The sequence below is a fragment of the Nomascus leucogenys genome, chromosome 15 (genome assembly GCF_006542625.1).
Source record: "Nomascus leucogenys isolate Asia chromosome 15, Asia_NLE_v1, whole genome shotgun sequence".
NCBI lineage: Eukaryota > Metazoa > Chordata > Mammalia > Primates > Hylobatidae > Nomascus > Nomascus leucogenys.
Genome location: NC_044395.1, coordinates 101,710,013 through 101,729,959, shown reverse-complemented (window position 1 = coordinate 101,729,959; position 19,947 = coordinate 101,710,013).

The window sequence follows — 19,947 nt, the reverse complement described above, 5'->3', positions numbered from 1 at the left end:
ATGAGGATGCAAAGGCATAAGAATGATACAATGGACTTTGGGGACTCTAAGGGAGGTGAGGGATAAAAGACTACACGTTGGGTGCAGTGTATACTGCTTGGGTGATGGATTCACCAAAATCTCAGAAATCACCACTAAAGAACTTATTCATGTAACCAAGCACCACCTGTTCCTCAAAAACCCATTGAAATAAAAAATTAAAAAATATATATGTGATAAATAATTAAAAATATTTTAAAAATAAAAGGAATCACGATCACATGATGAAAACCGAAATAAGGAAGGTGGTGGTTGGTTGAGACTCTCTGGAGATTAAGAAAATAGACATTGAAGAAGCAGATTCTGTAGGATTTGGTGACTAGAAAAAGCTGGAATGAAAAACAATTCTAATGGTTATAGTTTAGGCAACTGGTGAAACTATTCTCTTTTTTATTCTTTTCTTTCTTTCTTTTTTATTCTTTTCTTTCTTTCTTTTTTTTTTTTTTTTTTGAGACAGTTTCACTCTTGTTGCCCAGGCTGGAGTGCAATGGTGCAATCTCGGCTCACTGTGACCTCCGCCTCCTGGGTTGGAGCAATTCTCTAGTCTCAGCCTCCCAAGTAGCTGGGATTACAGGCATGCGCCACCACACGTGGCTAATTTTGTATTTTTAGTAGAGATGGCGTTTCTCCATCTTGGTCAGGCTGGCCTTGAACTCCTGACCTCAGGTGATCCACCTGCCTCAGCCTCTCAAAGTGCTGGGATTACAGGCATGAGCCACCGAGCCCGAATATTCAGATATCAGAATAAGGCAAAACATACATATTGTTTATCATAGTTAGGATTCTCTTTCTCATTCAGATATTAGAATAAGGCAAAACATACATATTGTTTATCATAGTTAGGATTCTTTTTCATGTCAATAATAGAAAATGCAAATCAAATTTGTTATATAAAATAAGGAAATATAGAGTTTTATCAATCTGATTGCAATAAGAACTGTAAAGAGGCTTGAGGCAGTGAGTCAAATAATGTGATTAAAAATAGTTTATATTGACCAGGCGCCGTGGCTCACGCCTGTAATCCCAGCACTTTGGGAGGCTGAGGCGGGAGGATCACCTGAGGTCAGGAGTTCGAAACCCACCTCTACATGGAGAAACCCTGTCTCTACCAAAAATACAAAATCAGCTGGGCATGATGGTGCATGCCTGTAATCCCAGCTACTCGGGAGGCTGAGGCAGGAGAATTGCTTGAACCTGGGAGGCAGAATTTGTGGTGAGCCGAGATCATGCCATTATACTCCAGCCTGGGCAACAAGAGCAACACTCCATCTCAAAACAAAGAAACAAAAACAAAAATAGTTTATATCTTCTTTCAACTCTGCTTCCATTGCTATTCTCTTTACATTCAGAGAACTGCCTCCAGCAAATATTTTTACGTGTCAAATCTTGCTAAATAATGTCTTAATGATTGTTTTCTATATTTCATAATATTTATGTAGAAAAAATAGGTCTCAATTCCGTTCATTTCTAGAACAAAAAATAAATGATTACAATTTAAGAGCCCCTGAATGTATGCTTTCCAGAATTTAGAATTATACTAAAAAATAAATTTTAAAAAATGTGTTACTTTTATACTGATAAAATATACACAACATAAAATTTACCATCTTCACCATTTTCAAGTACACAGTTCAGTGGTTTTAAATATACATTACGTTGTTCAGCAAGCACTAACATCAATCTCCATAACCCTTTCTTCTTGCAAAACTAAAACTCTGTGCCCATTAAACCATAACTTCCAATTTCCCTGTCCCATCAGCTTCTGGCAACCAATATTCTACTGTATCTCTGTCATGTTGACTATTCTACTTCATATAAACGCAATCATGCAGTATTGGTCTTTTTGTTCCTGATTTATTTCACTTACCAATAATGTCTCCAAGATTCATCACTGTTATAGAATGTGTCGGAATTTCCTTCCTTCTTAAGGCTGAATAATTTCTTGTTGTATGTATATATCACATTTGCCTTATCCATTCTATGAATGGATACTTAGGTTGCTTTACATTTTAGCTGTAATGAATACTGCTGCTATGAATGTGGGTGTGCAAATATCTCTTTGAGAGCCTGTTGGTAATACTTTTGGGTATATACACAAAAGTGGAATTGCTGGATTGTGTGGCAATTTTATTTTTATTTTTTTAGGCAGCATACTGTTTTCCACAGCAGCTGTATTATTTTTATTTCCAGTGCACAGGTTTTCAAAGGTTTTTACAACATCCTTGCCAACACTCATTTTCTGTTTTATTTAATTTTTGACAATAACTATTGCAATGGGTGTGAGCTGATATTTTATTGTAGTTTTGATTTGTATTTCTATAATGATCATGAGGTTGAACATCTTTCAATTTTCTTATGGATCATCTGCATATCTTTAGAGAAATGTCCATTCAAATATTTTGCTCATATTTGAATTGGATTTTGTTATTGGGTTTTAGAAGGTCTCTATATATTCTTGATTTCAATAACTTACCAGATACACGTTTGCAATATTTTGTCCAATTTATCGGTTACCTTTTCACTCTGTTGATAGTGTTTTTTTGGTGCACAACGTTTTTCAATTTTTATGAAGTCCACATTTGTCTACATTTTTTTCTTGTTACCTGTGCCTTTGATGTCATATACAAGACATTACTGCCAAATCCAGTGTTGGAAAGACTTTGACCTAGATTTTCTTCTAAGAGTTTTATAGCCTTATGTCTTATGTTTTGAACTTTGATTCATTTTAAGTTTTGCATATGGTGTTAGGTAAGGATTCGACTTCATTTTTTTTTTTTTGTTTTGTTTTGCATGTGAACATCCAGTTTTCCCAGCATCATTTGTTGAAAAACTGTTACTTTCTCATTAAATGGTCTTGGCATTCTTGTTAAAAATCATTTGTTCATATCAGTGGTGGTTTATTTCTGGGTTTTTATTCTATTCCATTGCTCTATATGTCTGTCTTTATGCCAGTAGCACAGTATTTTAATTACTGTATCTTTGTAGTGAGTTTTGAAATAAGGAATTTTGAGTCCTCCAGGTTTGTTTTCATTCAATATTGTTGCTATTCAGGGTTCCTTGAGATTTCATATATATTTTAGATGGCCTTTTCTAGTATTGTTAAAAAAAAAAAAGGCATTGGAATTGATAGAGCTTGCAGTAAATCTGTAAATTACTGAGTCTTATTGACATCTTTATAATATTGTCTTCCAATTCATAAATGCAGGATACATTTTCATTTACTTATGGCTTTTTAAATTTTTTTAGCATTTTTTATAGTTTGAACTTATAAGTTTTTTATCACCTTAATTCCTAAGTATCTTATTCTTTTTTAAGAAACAGCTATACTGAGATATAATAAACAGGCAATGCAATTCACTTACTTGATATATATAATACAAGTTTTTACTATATTTGCAGGGTTTTACATTGGCCACCATGATGCACTTTTATAACATTTTTGTCTCTCAAAAAAAAAAAAAAAAACGAAAAAACTCTGTATCCTTTAGCAGTCATTCGCATTTCAATTCAACTCATCTCCCAGCCTTAGGCACACCTTAATCTACTTTCTATCTCTATTGATTTGCCTTTCTTGGACATTTAATATAAAAGGATCTAAGTATTTTATACTTATTATGATATGGTAAATGAGATTTTTTCACGATTTCCTTTCAGATTTTTCATACTATATAGTGTATTATAATACTTTGCCAAATTATTTTCTTTAATACTTCTAAAATTTTTGTAGAATTTTTAGGTATCTCTACATATAAAATTATATAATCTCCAAACAGACATCATTTTCTTTCTTCCTTCTCAATTTGGATGCTGCTTAAATAGTTACTTACATTTCAATTTTTTTTCCTAATTGCTTTGGTCAGAACTTCCAGAACAATGTGGATTATAAATGGTAAAAGTGGGAATCCTGGCCTTATTTCTGATCTTAGAAAAAAGGTCCTTATCCATCAAGTACGATGTTTGCTGGGGGTTTTTTTATATATGGTTTTTAATAAGATAAAGTAGTTTTCTTGTATTTCCAGTTTGTTAAGTGCTTTTTATTATTTATTTATTTTTTATTTTTTTAATTGGATGTGTCTTGGTTTCTTTCTTTTTTTTGTTATTGTTATACTTTAAGTTTTAGGGTACATGTGCACAATGCGCAGGTTAGTTACATATGCAAACATGTGCCATATTGGTGTGCTGCACCCATTAACTCATCATTTAACATTAGATATATCTCCTAATGCTATCCCTCCCCCTTCTCCCCTCCCCTCACCTGACAACAGGCCCCGGTGTGTGATGTTCCCCTTCCTGTGTCCATGTGTTCTCATTGTTCAATTCCCACCCATGAGTGAGAACATGAGGTGTTTGGTTTTTTGTCCTTGCAATAGTTTGCTGAGAACGATGGTTTCCAGTTTCATCCATGTCCCTACAGAGGACATGAACTCATCCTTTTTTATGGCTGCTTAGTATTCCATGGCGCATATGTGCCACATTTCCAGTCTATCATTGTTGGACATTTGGGTTGGTTCCAAGTCTTTGCTATTGTGAATGGTGCCACAATAAACATACGTGTGCATGTGTCTTTATAGCAGCATGATTTATAATCCTTTGGGTATATACCCAGTAATGGGATGGCTGGGTCAAATGACTTCCACAATGGTTGAACTAGCTTACAGTCGGACCAACAGTGTAAAAGTGTTCCTATTTCTCCACATCTTCTCCAGCACCTGTTGTTTCCTGACTTTTTAATGATCGCCATTCTAACTGGTGTGAGATGGTATCTCATTGTGGTTTTGATTTGTATTTCTCTGATGGCCAGTGATGATGAGCATTTTTTCATGTGCCTTTTGGCTTCATAAATGTCTTCTTTTGAGAAGTGTCTGTTCATATCCTTCACCCACTTGTTGATGGGGTTATTTTTTCTTGTAAATTAGTTTGAGTTCATTGTAGAATTCTGTATATTAGCCCTTTGTCGATGAGTAGATTGCAAAAATTTTCTCCAATTCTGTAGGTTGCCTGTTCACTCTGATGGTAGTTTCTTTTGCTGTGCAGAAGCTCTTTAGTTTAATGAGATCCCATTTGTCAATTTTGGCTTTTGTTGCCATTGCTTTTGGTGTTTTAGACATGAAGTCCTTGCCCATGCCTATGTCTTGAATGGTATTGCCTAGGTTGTCTTCTAGGGTTTTTATGGTTTCAGGTCTAACATTTAAGTCTTTAATCCATCTTGAATTAATTTTTGTATAAGGTGTAAGGAAGGGATCCAGTTTCAGCTTTCTACGTATGGCTAGCCAGTTTTCCCAGCACCATTTATTAAATAGGGAATCCTTTCCCCATTGGTAGTTTTTGTCAGGTTTGTCAAAGATGAGATGGTTGTAGATATGTGGCATTATTTCTGAGGGCTCTGTTCTGTTCCATTGGTCTATATCTCTGTTTTGGTACCAGTACCATGCTGTTTCTGTTACTGTAACCTTTTAGTATAGTTTGAAGTCAGGTAGCGTGATGCCTCCAGCTTTGTTCTTTTGGCTTAGGATTGACTTGGCAATGTGGGCTCTTTTGGGTTCTATATGAACTTTAAAGCAGTTTTTCCAATTCTGTGAAGAAAGTCATTGGTAGCTTGATGGGGATGGCATTGAATCTATAAATTACCTTGGGCAGTATGGCCATTTTCACGATATTGATTCTTTCTACCCATGAGCATGGAATGTTTTTCCATTTGTTTGTATCCTGTTTTATTTCACTGAGCAGTGGTTTGTAGTTCTCCTTGAAGAGGTCCTTCACATCCCTTGTAAGTTGGATTCCTAGGTATTTTATTCTCTTTGAAGCAATTGTGAATGGGAGTTCACTCATGATTTGGCTCTCTGTTTGTCTGTGATTGGTGTACAAGAATGCTTGTGATTTTTGCACATTGATTTTGTATCCTGAGACTTTGCTGAAGCTGCTTATCAGCTTGAGGAGATTTTGGGCTGAGACAATGGGGTTTTCTAGATATACAATCATGTCATCTGCAAACAGGGACAATTTGACTTCCTCTTGTCCTAATTGAATACCCTTTATTTCCTTCTCCTCCCTGATTGCCCTGTCCAGAACTTCCAACACTGTTGAATAGGAGTGGTGAGAGAGGGTATCCCTGTTTTGTGCCAGTTTTCAAAGGGAATGCTTCCAGTTTTTGCTTATTCAGTATGATATTGGCTGTGGGTTTCTCATAGATAGCTCTTATCATTTTGAGATATGTTCCATCAATACCTAATTTATTGAGAGTTTTTAGCATGAAAGGTTGTTGAATTTTGTCAAAGGCCTTTTCTGCATCTATCGAGATAACCATGTGGTTTTTATTGTTGGTTCTGTATGTATGCTGGATAACGTTTATTGATTTGTGCATGTTGAACCAGCCTTGCATCCCAGGGATGAAGCCCACTTGATCATGGTGGATAAGCTTTTTGATGTGCTGCTGGATTCAGTTTGCCAGTATTTTATTGAGGATTTTGGCATCAATATTCATCAGGGATATTGGTCTAAAATTCTCTCTTTTTGTTGTGTCTCTGCCAGGCTTTGGTATCAGGAGGATGCTGGCCTCATAAAATGAGTTAAGAGGATTCCCTCTTTTTCTATTGATTGGAATAGTTTCAGAAGGAATGGTACCAGCTCCTCCTTGTAGCTCTGGTAGAATTCAGCTGTGAATTCACCTGGTCCTGGACTTTTTTTGGTTGGTAAGCTATTAATTATTGCCTCAATTTCAGAGCCTGTTATTGGTCTATTCAGGGATTCAACTTCTTCCTGGTTTAGTCTTGAAAGAGTGTATGTGTCGAGGAATTAATCCATTTCTTCTAGATTTTCTAGTTTTTTTGCATACAGGTGTTCGTAGTATTCTCTGATGGTAGTTAGTATTTCTGTGGGATCGGTGGTGATATCCCCTTTATCAATTTTATTGCATCTATTTGATTCTTGTCTTTTTTCTTAGTCTTTGCTAGCAGTCTATCAGTTTTGTTGATCTTTTCAAAAACCCAGCTCCTGGATTCACTGATTTTTTGAAGGGTATTTTGTGTCTTTATTTCCTTCAGTTCTGCTCTGATCTTAGTTATTTCTTGCCTTCTGCTAGCTTTTGAATGTGTTTGCTCTTGCTTCTCTAGTTCTTTTAACTGTGATGTTAGGGTGCCAGTTTTAGATCTTTCCTGCTTACTCTTGTGGGCATTTAGTGCTATAAATTTCCCTCTACACACTGCTTTGAATGTGTCCCAGAGATTCTGGTATGTTGTGTCTTTGTTCTCATTGGTTTCAGAGAACATCTTTATTTCTGCCTTCATTTCGTTATGTACCCAGTAGTCATTCAGGAGCCGGCTGTTCAGTTTCCATGTAGTGGAGCAGTTTTGAGTGAGTTTCTTAATCCTGAGTTCTAGTTTGATTGCATTGTGATCTGAGACAGTTTGTTATAATTTCTGTTCTTTTGCGTTTGCTGAGGAGTGCTTTACTTCCAATTATGTGGTCAATTTTGGAATAAGTGTGGTGTGGTGCTGAGAAGAATGTATATTCTGTTGATTTGGGGTGGAGAGTTCTGTAGATGTCTATTAGGTCCACTTGGTGTAGAGCTGAGTTCAATTCCTTGATATCCTTGTTAACTTTCTGTCTCATTGATCTGTCTAATGTTGACAGTGGGGTCTTAAAGTCTCCCATTATTATTGTGTGGGAGTCTAAGTCTCTTTGTAGGTCTCTAAGGACTTGCTTTATGAATCTGCGTGCTCCTGTATTGGGTGCATATATATTTAGGATAGTTAGCTCTTCTTGTTGAATTGATCCCTTTACCATCATGTAATGGCCTTCTTTGTCTCCTTTGACCTTTGTTGGTTTAAAGTCTGTTTTATCAGAGACTATAAAACAGTGTTGCATTTCAACCAATGCTTTATCTGCACCAACTGAAGTCATGATGTGATTTTCTCCCCTTTGTTCTGTTAATGTGGTGATTACATAGATTAATTTTTATATATTGTACCATCCTTGCATTCCAGAATGTATATTTCTGATAATATGATGTATAATCCTAACATGTTGTTGAATTTAGTTTGATAGTATTTGTTGAAGATTTTTGCATTAATGTTCATAAAATGTATAGTCTGTAGTTTTATTTTCTTATACTGCCTTTGACTGACTTTGGTTATCAGAGCAATTCTGGTCTCATAAAATGACTTTGCAAGTTTTACCTTCTAATATTTTGAAAAAGATTGAGGATTAATGTTAGTCCTTATTTAAATGTTTGGTAGAATTCACTAGTGAAGCCATTAGGTTCAGGGTATTTTTGTGTGTGTGGAGATTTTTGATTACTGATTTAATTTCCTTACTCGTTATAGATTTATTTAGATTTTCTATCTCTTCATAATTTACTGATGGTAGGTTTTATAAATCTAGAATTTTTAAAATTTCATCTAGGTTATCCATTTTGGGGACATAGAATTTTTTATAGTACTCTAATAATCAATTTTATTTTGTCTTAGAATTAGTAGAGTAGTAATGCTTGCACTTTCATTTCTGATTTTAGTAGTTTGAATCCTCTCTCTTCTTAGTCCATCTAGCTAAATATTTGTAAATTTTGACTTTTTAAAAAAACTATTGATTTTATTGATATTCTTTATTGTTTTCTAGCCTCTATTTCATTTATGTCTGCTCTAATACATATTATATCCTTTCTACTGCAAGCATGGATTTAGTATGTTCTTCTTTTTCTAGTTTCTTAAATTGTAAAAATTAGGTTAAGTAAAATCAATATCTTTCTTTTTTATAATATAAACATTTATAGCTATAAATTCCCCACTAGCACTGCTTTTGAATGTGTCATATGCTTTTGTGTGTTATGTTTTCATTTTCTTTCACCTCAAGTATATTCCACTTTCTCTTTTGATTTCTTATTGATCCATTGGATGTCTAAGATTGTGTTGTTTAATCTCTATCAATTTGTACATTTTCCACTTTACTTTTGTTATTGATTTTTTAACTTCATCCTGCTATGGTTGAAAACAATATTTTATATAATTTCTGTCTTATTAAATCTATTGTGATTTGACTTTTGGATTAACATATGGTCTATCCTGGGAAATTTCCCAAATGCATTTGAGAAAAATATGTACAGAAGCCCACTCCTTTGTGAGAAAATACTTCCCAAGTCCTCCAGTGGACGTCTGAAACTGTGCACAGATTGTACCAAACCCTTCATATTTGATATGATTTGGCTCTGTGTCTCCACTCAAATCTCATGTTGAATTGTAATCCCAGTGTTGGAGGAGGGGCCTGGTGGGAGGTGATTGGATCATGTGGTCAGTTTCTAATAGTTTAGCATGATCCCCCTAATGCAGTCTTGTGATAGAGTTCTGACAAGATCTGATTGCTATAAAGTGTGTGGCACATTCCCCCTCCCTCTCTCTCTCATCAGCCATGTAGAAAGCATGGCTGCTTCTCCTTCCCCTTCCACCATCATTGTAAGTTTCCTGAGACCTCCTCAAAAGTGGATGCCTGTACAGCCCTCAAAACTGTGAGCCAATTAATCCCCTTTCCTCTATAAATTACCCAGTCTCAGATATGTATTTATAACATTGTGATAATGTAACTTCTCTAGTACAAAAGTTTTGTACTAGAGAAGTGGGGCATTGCTATAAAGATACCTGAAAATTTGGAAGCAACTTTGGAACTGGGTAACAAGCAGAGGTTGGAACAGTTTGGAAGAATCATAAGAAGATAGGAAAATGAGGGAAAGTTTGGAACTTCCTAGAAACTTGTTGAATGGTTGTGACCAAAATGTTAATAGTGACATGAACAGTAATGTTCAGGCTGAGGAGGTCTCAAATACAGATGAGAAACTTATTGGGAACTAGAGTAAAGGTCATTCTTTCTATGCTTTAGCAAAGAGACTGGCAGCATTGTGCTCCTGCTCTAGAAATCTGTGAAACTTTGAACTTGAGAGAGATAATTTAGGGCATATGGCAGAAGAAATGTATAAGAAGCAAAGTTTTAAAGATGTGGCCTGACTGCTTCTGAGAGTGAATGCTCATATTTATAAGTAAAAAGATAATCTGAAACTAGAAGTTATATTTAAAAGTGACACAGAGGATAAGAGTTTAGAAAATTTGCAGCCTGGCCATGTGGGAGGAAAGAGAAACTCATTTTCTTTTGGAGAATTCAAGCTGGCTGCAGAAATTTGCAAAAGTAAAAAGGAGCCAAATGTCAATAGCCAAGACAATAGAAAAAAATACCTCCAGAACATTTCAGAGACCTGCATGGCAGCCTCTCCAATCACAGGCCTGGAGGCATAGGAGGGAAAAACGATTTCGTGGACCATGCCCAGGGCCCCGCTGCTATGTGCAGCCTGGGGACATGATGCCCTGCATCCCAGCTGTTTGTGACTAAAAGGATCCCAGAAATGTCTCAGGCTTCTGCTCCAGAGGGTGCAAGCCATAAGAAGCCTTGATGGCTTCCACATGTTGTTAAGCCTGCAGGTGCACAGAGGGCAAGAGTTGAGGCTTGGGAGCCTCCACCAAGATTTCAGAAGATGTATGGAAATGCCTGGATGATCCCAGAGAAGGCTGCTGCAGAGGCAGAGCCCTCATAGAGAACCTCTACTAGGACAGCATAGAGGGAAAATGTGGGGTTGGAGATCCCACACAGAGTCCCTCTTGGGGCACTGCCTAGTAAAGCTGTGAGAAGAGGGCCAACATCCTCCAGACCACAGAATGGTAGGTCCACTGACAGCTTGCATCATGTACCTTGAAAAGCTGCAAGTACTCAATGCTAACCACTGAAAGCAGCTACGGGGGCTGTACCCTGCAGAGCCAAAGGAGTGGAGCTCCTCAATGCTTGGAAGCCCATCTTTTGTATCAGTGCAGCCTGGATTTGAGACATGGAGTCAAAGGAGAGTATTTTGGAGCTTCCCTGCTGGATTTTGGACTTCAATGGGGCCTGTATCCCCAATTTCTCCCATTTGGAATCAGGACATTTACTCAATGCCTGTACTCTCATGATATCTTGGAACCAACTAACTTATTTTTTATTTTACAGGCTCATAGGCAGAAGGGATTTATCTTGTCTCAGATGAAACTTTGGACTTGGACTTTTATGTTAATGCTGGAATGAGTTAAGGCTTTAGGAGACTGTTGGGAAGGCATGATTGATTTTGAAATGTGAGAAGTACATGAGACTTGGGAGAGGCCAGAGGTGGAATAATATAGTTTGAGTCTCTGTCCTCACCCAAGTCTCATGTTGAGTTGTAATCCCTAGTGTTGGAGGTGGAGCCTGGTGGGAGGTAAGTGGATCATGGAGTTTGCTTCTAATGGTTTAGCACCATCCCTGTAGTCCTGTCTTGTTATAGAGTTCTCATGAGATCTGGTTATTTAAAAGTGTTGAAAGTGTGTGGTACCTTTCACTTCACTCTCTCTCTCTCCTGCCATCATGAGAAGATTCTTGCTTCTCCTTCACCTTCTGTCATGATTGTAAGTTTCCTGAGGCTTCCTGTTAAGCCTGCAGAACTGTGAGTCATTAAGCCCTGTTTTTTTCATAAATTACCCAGTCTCAGGTAGCTTATAGCAATGTGAAAATGGACTAATAGAGAACAAAACAGTAGCTCTTTTTTTTTTTTTTTTTTTTTTTTTTTTTTGAGATGGAGTCTCACTCTGTCGCCCAGGCTGGAGTGCAGTGGCGCAATGTCGGCTCACTGCAAGCTCCGCCTCCCAGATTCACGCCATTCTCCTGCCTCAGCCTCTCCAAGTAGCTGGGACTACAGGCGCCCGCCACCACACCTGGCTAACTTTTTTTTTGTATTTTTAGTAGAGATGGGGTTTCACCGTGGTCTCCATCTCCTGACCTCGTGATCCGCCCGCCTTGGCCTCTCAAAGTGCTGGGATTACAAGCGTGAGCCACCACACCCAGCCAACAGTAGCTCTTTCTAAAATAATTCAACAGGGATTAACTTTTTGAATTTGAATACCTCGTAACAAATAAGTAAATAGTCATATATATACACAATTATTAAATAAAATCACTTGAATAAAAAAAGCAAGGGTTATGAAAAGACTATTCACAGAGGAGAATGCTGAAATGTTATTTTAGTTTCATTGTACTGCTACAACAAAATACCTGAGGCTGGGTAATGTACAAAGAACAGAAATTAATTTTCTCAAATTCCTGGAGTCTTGAAAGGCCAATATCACAGCACCAGCAGACTTAGTGTCTGGTGAGGAAAACTTCTCACAGTTTCCACACATGGTGAGAGGGATGGAGGGACAAAAAAGGGCAAGCTAGTTCCCTGGAACCCTATTAGAAGGAGCACTGATCTATTTATGAAGGTGGAGGCTCTCATGATCTAATCACCTTCTAGAGTACCCAATTCTTAATACTATTGAATTGGGGATTAAATTTTAACATGACATTTCAGGGACACTGATATAGTTTGAATGTGTGTCTCCACCCAAATCTCATATTGAAATGTAATCCCCAATGTTGGAAGTGGAGCCTGGTGAGAAATGATTGGATTATGGGGGCAGATTTCTCATGAATGGTTTAGCAGCATCCCTCTTGGTACTATCCTAATGATAATGTGTTATTGTAAGATCTGCTCATTTAAAAATGTGTAGCAACCCCTACCTTTCTCTCTCTTGCTCCTGCTCTGGCCATGTGACGTGCCTGGTTCCCCTTCATCCTCCGTCATGACTGTAAGTTTCCTGAGGCCTCCCCAGAAGCCAGGCGGATGCCAGTATCATGCTTCCTGTATAGACTGCAGAACTATGGGCCAATTAAATCTCTTTTCTTTATAAATTACCCAGTCTCAGGTATTTATTTATAGCAATGTGAGAACAAACTAATAAACACAAACATTCAAAATATAGCATTCATTAGACATATGAAAAATTGTTCAACCTCACTAGTCTAGGAATTATAAACATGAGACAAACATAAATGAAATATACAAAATGACCCATTATTTTATATCCATTAGCTAAGCAAAAACAAAATTTGACAGTAGAATGTATTTTTTGTTGTCATTCTTGTTTTGAGATAGAGTCTTGCTCTTTTGCGCAGGCTGGATTGGCATCTCAGCTCACTGCAACCTCTTCTTCTTGGGTTCAAGCCATTATCCTGCCTAAGCCTCCCACATAATCACAACACTTAATTAGACTGGTAATTTGTAAACTCTATGAATGGCAATTGTACTTGATTACATAGTGTAGAAATTTTCTAACACATACAATATTTCTGCCTCAGGATATTTGGGGCAGCTTTGTGTTAATAGTGATATACTAAAAATGGCCAAGTTGCTAAATACTGGGAGAATGGAAAAATAAAATGTGATATATTTGTATAACTCAATACTTCGTATCAATTAAAAGGAATGAACTAGACTTCTTTTGAGTCATAGGTGGACTCAAAAACATAAATGTTGAGAAAAATAGGCAATTTAAAGAATGAGACATAATATAATGTATATGTGAATTTAAAGATAATACTAGACACAAATCTATATAAATAGGTTTGTCTATTTACCAATCATGTATATGTCAATTTAAAGATAATACTATATACAAATCTATATAAATGGGTTTGTCTATTTATTTACCTATCAGGAATCTTTACATATTCATCAATCTATTCATCTTTCAATCAACCCATTGCTATATTCATCCATCTAAAATATTTTTAAATGGGCTAGAATAATACACATTGAATTTATGAACATAGTTGCTTGGGGATGGGAATGCAGTTTGCTGAGATGGAACTGGAAAGTAAATTCAACTTCATTTGTAATGTATATGCTTTTATGATTAAAAATAAACAAAGCAAATTTCACAAAATACTATTATCTATTTTAGGTGGTACATACAGTTATACGTTATGCCTTCCATGCTATTTTTTATTTTAATCTTCTAACTCATATGAAAATACTTCAAATGAAATAATTTAACATATGTAATGATGAACTTTCAGCCCTTTAAACCTGAATATATCTTTATTGACTAGAGCAGTCAATATGGTCATCTGTGTGCAACATCTGTAATGTGCTGAGAAAAAATTCATAAGGGAATGAAACTGGCATTTTTCCAGAGTACCTAGATCTATGCAAACCTTGCCCTGTTATTTACTTCTGCTGTGAGAGAATTGGTTCCCAGAGATGAAGTAACTACAGAAAATCAGAAATAAAGGAGGGCCCAAGAGACTGTCCTAAAAGAACCTGTCATTGGAGTGATGAAGAAACTGAGGTTCATGCGGAAGAAGCAACTTGGCAAAAATTATACATTCTTATTATTGGCAGTAAGTTTTCTTGACTTCTAATTGTGCACACCATGTAGAATTACAGGTGCTCCTTATGGGAACCCAAATTACTTTTTCCTGTTTCAGTGACATTTGCTTCTGGGTAAAAGCAATGAAGTCAGAAGCAATACCACTAGTCATTCCTGTAATCTGCCCTGAGCCAAGTAGCAGGGGTAGAGTACATTCGACAGTGATTTACCCCAAGGTCTAGGTTGCCATCTCTCAGCTGTCAGGTCAATTCATGGGAGCCCCCTCTTTCCTATGTCCCCATTCTAGCTGTGCTTCCTGTGGCTTTGGGTTCACTCTGATTTCAGGAAGACAAAAAGAGGGTAAACTTCCTTCTTGAAAGTTGCTATTTTGCAGGTTGCAGGCTAGAAAGGTTCTTCTTAATAAAGGCTAGAATTAATTAAAAGAGAAGGTCAAAAGGGTTTAACTACCTAGTGCTGTGGAAGAACTACAGGTCACACATGAGTGACTGTTATTGATTAAGCATTTTGATTGCCTGCTCAGATAATCAATACCAAAGAGTTAGACTCTTCAAAATATTAAACAAAATGAAGACAAGGATTTTAGCTTGGAGCCTGAATTTTTAATGTTTCAATACATTTGGGAGGAAATTTCTGTGCATCCAGGTGAATTGCAGTGGAATAAGCAAAGGTGGAATGATGGATTATTGAGCTGCTTGGAAAGCAATAGTTGCTGCCTGTGGCTCTTGTAATTCACTCTGGAAAGATGCGTCTTGAGGCTTGTAGTAAGAGTAGGTCAGATGTAATGAGTATATTTTTCAGTAAAGTAAGGGATATTTTTCTTTCAATTAAGGACAGAAAAAGCAACTCCTTATTGGAGAATCTATTTCAAATGTTAAAGGAAAGTGGTGACAATTTGTTGTTTTCATTGTATAACTGAAAATAGCCAAACAGTACAAAAGCAAGACTTTCAACATGTCTAAAAGAGAGGCCGTGGCAGAACTAAAGGCTCATGCCATTTCTTCCCCTAGAGGCAAGAACTAGTGTTTATATGATACTTAGTAGGGACCAGGAAATGCTGATTCACTTGATTCTCATAATAAGCCTCTAAGGCAGATATTAATGTTATCCTCTTATATAGATTATATCATTATATAGATGCCTAATGTCACTCAGGTGTTAATAGCATAGCTATTATCTGAATTGAGGAAGTCTGTATTCCCTACCACTAGAATAAAATTTTTCAAACATAAACACACATTGAAATTATGTGGAGAACTTGTTAAAACAGACTGCTAGGTCTCACTTCTAGAGTTTCTGATTTAGTAGGGCTTGAGTCAGAGCCAAGAATTTGAAATCTAACAAGATCCAAAGTAATGCAGATACAGCTGGCCTACGATCCTACTGCCCTTGGTTATTGCACTTAATAGCCCTTGGTATATCACTACTTTCCTACCTAGGATTCTGCAGCACTCATGCTGCAAATGGCACAACACAAGTGTGATTATTAGACTGTCAGTTCCTCAGGGTCATAATTAATCACCCAACCATAACACCACAGATATGTCAAACTTCTTGATCAATAGACTAGGTAAAAAAAAAAAAAAAAAATACAAGTGCACTAATGAAAGGTTAAGTAAGTGTACCATGTATTTTATTATGTTTTAGGTTTAGATATGACACACATTATAACTAAGGCAAATCATTCATGAATTGAGTTATGAATATAGCTGTGTGCATTTTATATCATTTGATGCTAGTGGCCCTATTCCCAATTATTTGGTGATGGTTCATCATGTATATTTTTATACCCCAAGCTGTTTCTTTTGACTAGAAAACTCCCTAATTTCTTACTAACAAATAGACATAATACTCACCCTTCAAGGTCCCACTCACTCTAAACTGTAAAGTGTGAAGTTTCCTAGTTTAAAAAGAATGTGAAATGATAGATCACTGTTCCCTGAACTAGATTATAGCTAAAACAGGCTGAACTCCAAGTCAGTAGCTTGAAATCATCAAAACATGAGCTTTGTGAATTCCTCTTGTCATATCAAGATGCCTTCATCTCTATCATCGTCTTTTTCCTATATTTACTAACTTTTTCATTGACCTTAGGCAATGAGTATCTTGAGTTTAAGAACCAGAATAAAGGAAATAAATGCATAACTGAGGTCTTGACTTTTGTGAGATTCCAGGAAACAGGCTATATCAGCTTATCAAAGTACTTTAAATTTTCATGAAGTAATTTTCCAGAATTTCAACTAATAGAAGGGCCTCACAGCCTTTGAAGTAAAAAACTTGAAAATGATATTCAGTCTAGCAAAATTAAAGCCCTTGAAATGCATAAAACCCAACCATTCTTTAGTAGAGTTTGCTTTATCCTGGAATTCTCCATGATCCCATTCTTATAGCCTTACAGAAACACCACCTAGCTTTGGAAGTTAAAATCAAATAAGCATGAGGGCAACTTCTCAGTCTTATGCAAAAAACAATGAATGCTGACAATCTTACTGTTTGACTCTTATTCAGACAATGAAGGTAAAAGTGAATTCCTCAAGATCTTTCTTCCTTATTTCTAAGGCACCTATGATGCTTTGGTGTTGATAGAACTTAGGGTCAAAATCAGAAAGAAATTAGCTACCTCTATACTGTCTGGAATGCAAGTTAGTCTTCCTTGTGTTTTATAGTTAAAAAGGGACTTAGTAATGAAATACTTGAAATTCAGAGAGCATGAGGCATCATAGAATAGGTACCTATTATGATAAGTACTAACCATGGGAACACAAAATGTGGGTTTTATAGGGGACACTTGAAGCTTCAAGTTCTTGAGAAATCAGAGAAGTGGCAGATCCAAGAAGCCATTAGGTCTCAGATTTCAGATTCTATGCATGTAGATCTCCTTATGGGATGCTTCACATTGCCTGACTTCAAAATATTCTACAAAGCTATAGACAAAAAGCAGCATGGCATTGCTATAAATGCAGACACATAGATAAATGGAACAGAACAGAATATCCAGAAATAAATCTACATATTTTAGCCAACTGATTTTCAGCAAAAGAGCATATATTAAAGAAACGACACCATCTTCAATAAATGGTGCTCTGAAAACTGGATATTCATATGCACAAGAATACAACTAGACCCCTATCATTTGCCATTTAGAAAAAATCAAATCAAAAGGGATTAATGACTTAAATGTGAGACCCCGAACTATAAAACTACTAGAATAAAATATAGGGGAAACACTTCAGGACATTGGTCTAGGCAAAAATTTTATAGGTAAGACTTCAAAAGCTTAGACAACAAAAACAAAAATAGACAAGTGGGATTAATAGTAAATGAAAAAGCTTCTGCACAGCAAAAGAAACAATCAACAAAGTGGAAAGACAACATGTAAAATGGGAGAAAATATTTGCCTACTATTTATTCAATAAGTGACTGATGTCCAGAATATATGAAGAACTCAAATAACTCATCAGCAAAAAAAAAAAATAATAATAATTTGACTGAAAATGGACATAGGATTTCTCAAAGGGAGACATAAATGGCCAACATGTCTATCAAAAATTGTTCAACATCTGTAATCATCAGGAAAATGCAAATCAAAACCATAGTGACATGTCATCTTACTCCAGTTAGAAGGGCTGTCATCAAAAATACAAAGAAAAAAAAAAAGCAAGCACTGGTAAGGATGTGAAGGAAAGGAAACTTTTATACACTGTAGTTGGGAATGTAAATTAGTGCAGCTACTTTGGAAAACAGTGTGGAGGTCTCACAGAACACTAAAAATAAAACTACCACAGTATCCAGCAATCCTGCCACTGGGTATTTATTCAAAGGAAAGGAAATCACTATATCAAGGGGATGCCTGCACTTCCACGTTTATCACAGCACTATACACAATAGCCAAGGTTAAGAATCAACCTAAACATTCATCAACAGATGAACAGATGAAGAAAATATGGTATGTATTGTGAAAGGAAAATAAATCTTGGGGCCCCCAAATCACTAAGCTAAAGAGTGTAGTCAAGCTGGGAACTGCTTAAGGCAAACATGTCTCCTATTCAAAGTTACCCCTCTCCTTACTGAGATAAATGCATATCTGATTGCCTCATTTGGAGAGGCTAATCAGAAACTCAAAAGAATGAAACCATATGTCTCCCTAAGACCTGGAAATCCCCTCCCGACTTCGAGGCATCCCGCCTTCGCCTTGAGTTGTCTCACCTTTCCAACTGAACCAATGTACATCTTACACATATTGATTGACGTCTTATGTCTTCCTAAAATGTTTAAAACCAAGCTGTGACCCTCCCAGGTTGGGCATATGTCATCAGGACTTCCTGAGGCTGTGTCACAGGTGCAGGTCCTCAACCTTGACAAAATAAACTTTCTAAATTAACTGAGACCTGACTCAAATTTTCAGGGTTCACAATATGCACAATGGAATAGTATTCAGCCATTTTAAAAAAAAAAAAACAATGAAATTCTGTCATTTACAGCAACATAATGAGCCTGAAGGACATTATGTTAAGTGAAGTACATCTGGCTCAGTAAGATAAATACCACATGTTCTCACTCTTATGTGGGAGCTGAGAAAAAAAGAAAAAAGGTGAACTTACAGAAGTAGAATGAAGAATTGTGGTTATTCGAGGCTGGGAAATTCAGGGGGAAAGAAAACATAGAAAGATGCTTTTTAATAGACACAAAGTTGCAGCTCAGTGGGAGGAATAAATCTTAGTGTCTTGTAGTGCTGTACGATGATTATATTCAATAATAATTTAGTGTATATTTTCTTTTTTTTGAGACAATTTCACTCTTGTTGCCCAGGCTGGAGTGTGGTGGCAAAATCTCAGCTCACTGCAACCTCCACCTTCCGGTTTCAAGTGGTTCTCCTGCCTCAACCTCCCAAGTAGCTGAGATTGCAGGTGCTCACCATCACGCCCAGCTAATTTTTGTATTTTTAGCAGTGATGGGGTTTCTCCACATTGGCCAGGCTGGTCTCGTGATCTACCCACTTCGGCCTCCCAAAGTGCTGGGATTACAGGTGTGAGCCACCGCAGCCAGCCTAGCGTATATTTTCAAAAAGTTAAGAGGATTTTGAGTGTCCACAACACAAAGAAGTGATACATATTTAAATGATAGATATGCTAATTACCCTAATTTGATCATTAGTGTACACTTGTATGGAAATATCATTCTATTCCATATATATGTGCAATTATTACAAGTCATTTGAAAATAATATAAAAAATTATGTAAAAAAAGTAATGAAAAAGCAACACGAGCAAAAACGAAATGAAACTCTACAGCAACAATCATGCACATTGTGTTGTGCACACTATATTAATCTCAGAGTATTACTAATGTTTTTAAAGATGGTCTTCATTAGTCCATTTTTATGCTGCTGATAGACATACTCAAAACTGGGAAAAAAATAGATTTAATGGACTTATAATTTCATGTGGCTAGGGAGGCCTCACGAACATGGTGGAAGAGAAAGGATCTTCTTACATGGCAGCATCAAGAGGGAATGAAGCAGCAGTGAAAGCAGAAACCCTCTTAATAAAACCATCAGGAGGTATGTTCCAAGATGGCCAAATAGGAACAGCTCTGGTCTGCAGCTCCCAATGTGCTCCTCACAGAAGACAGGTGATTCCTGCATTTCCAACTGAGGTATGTG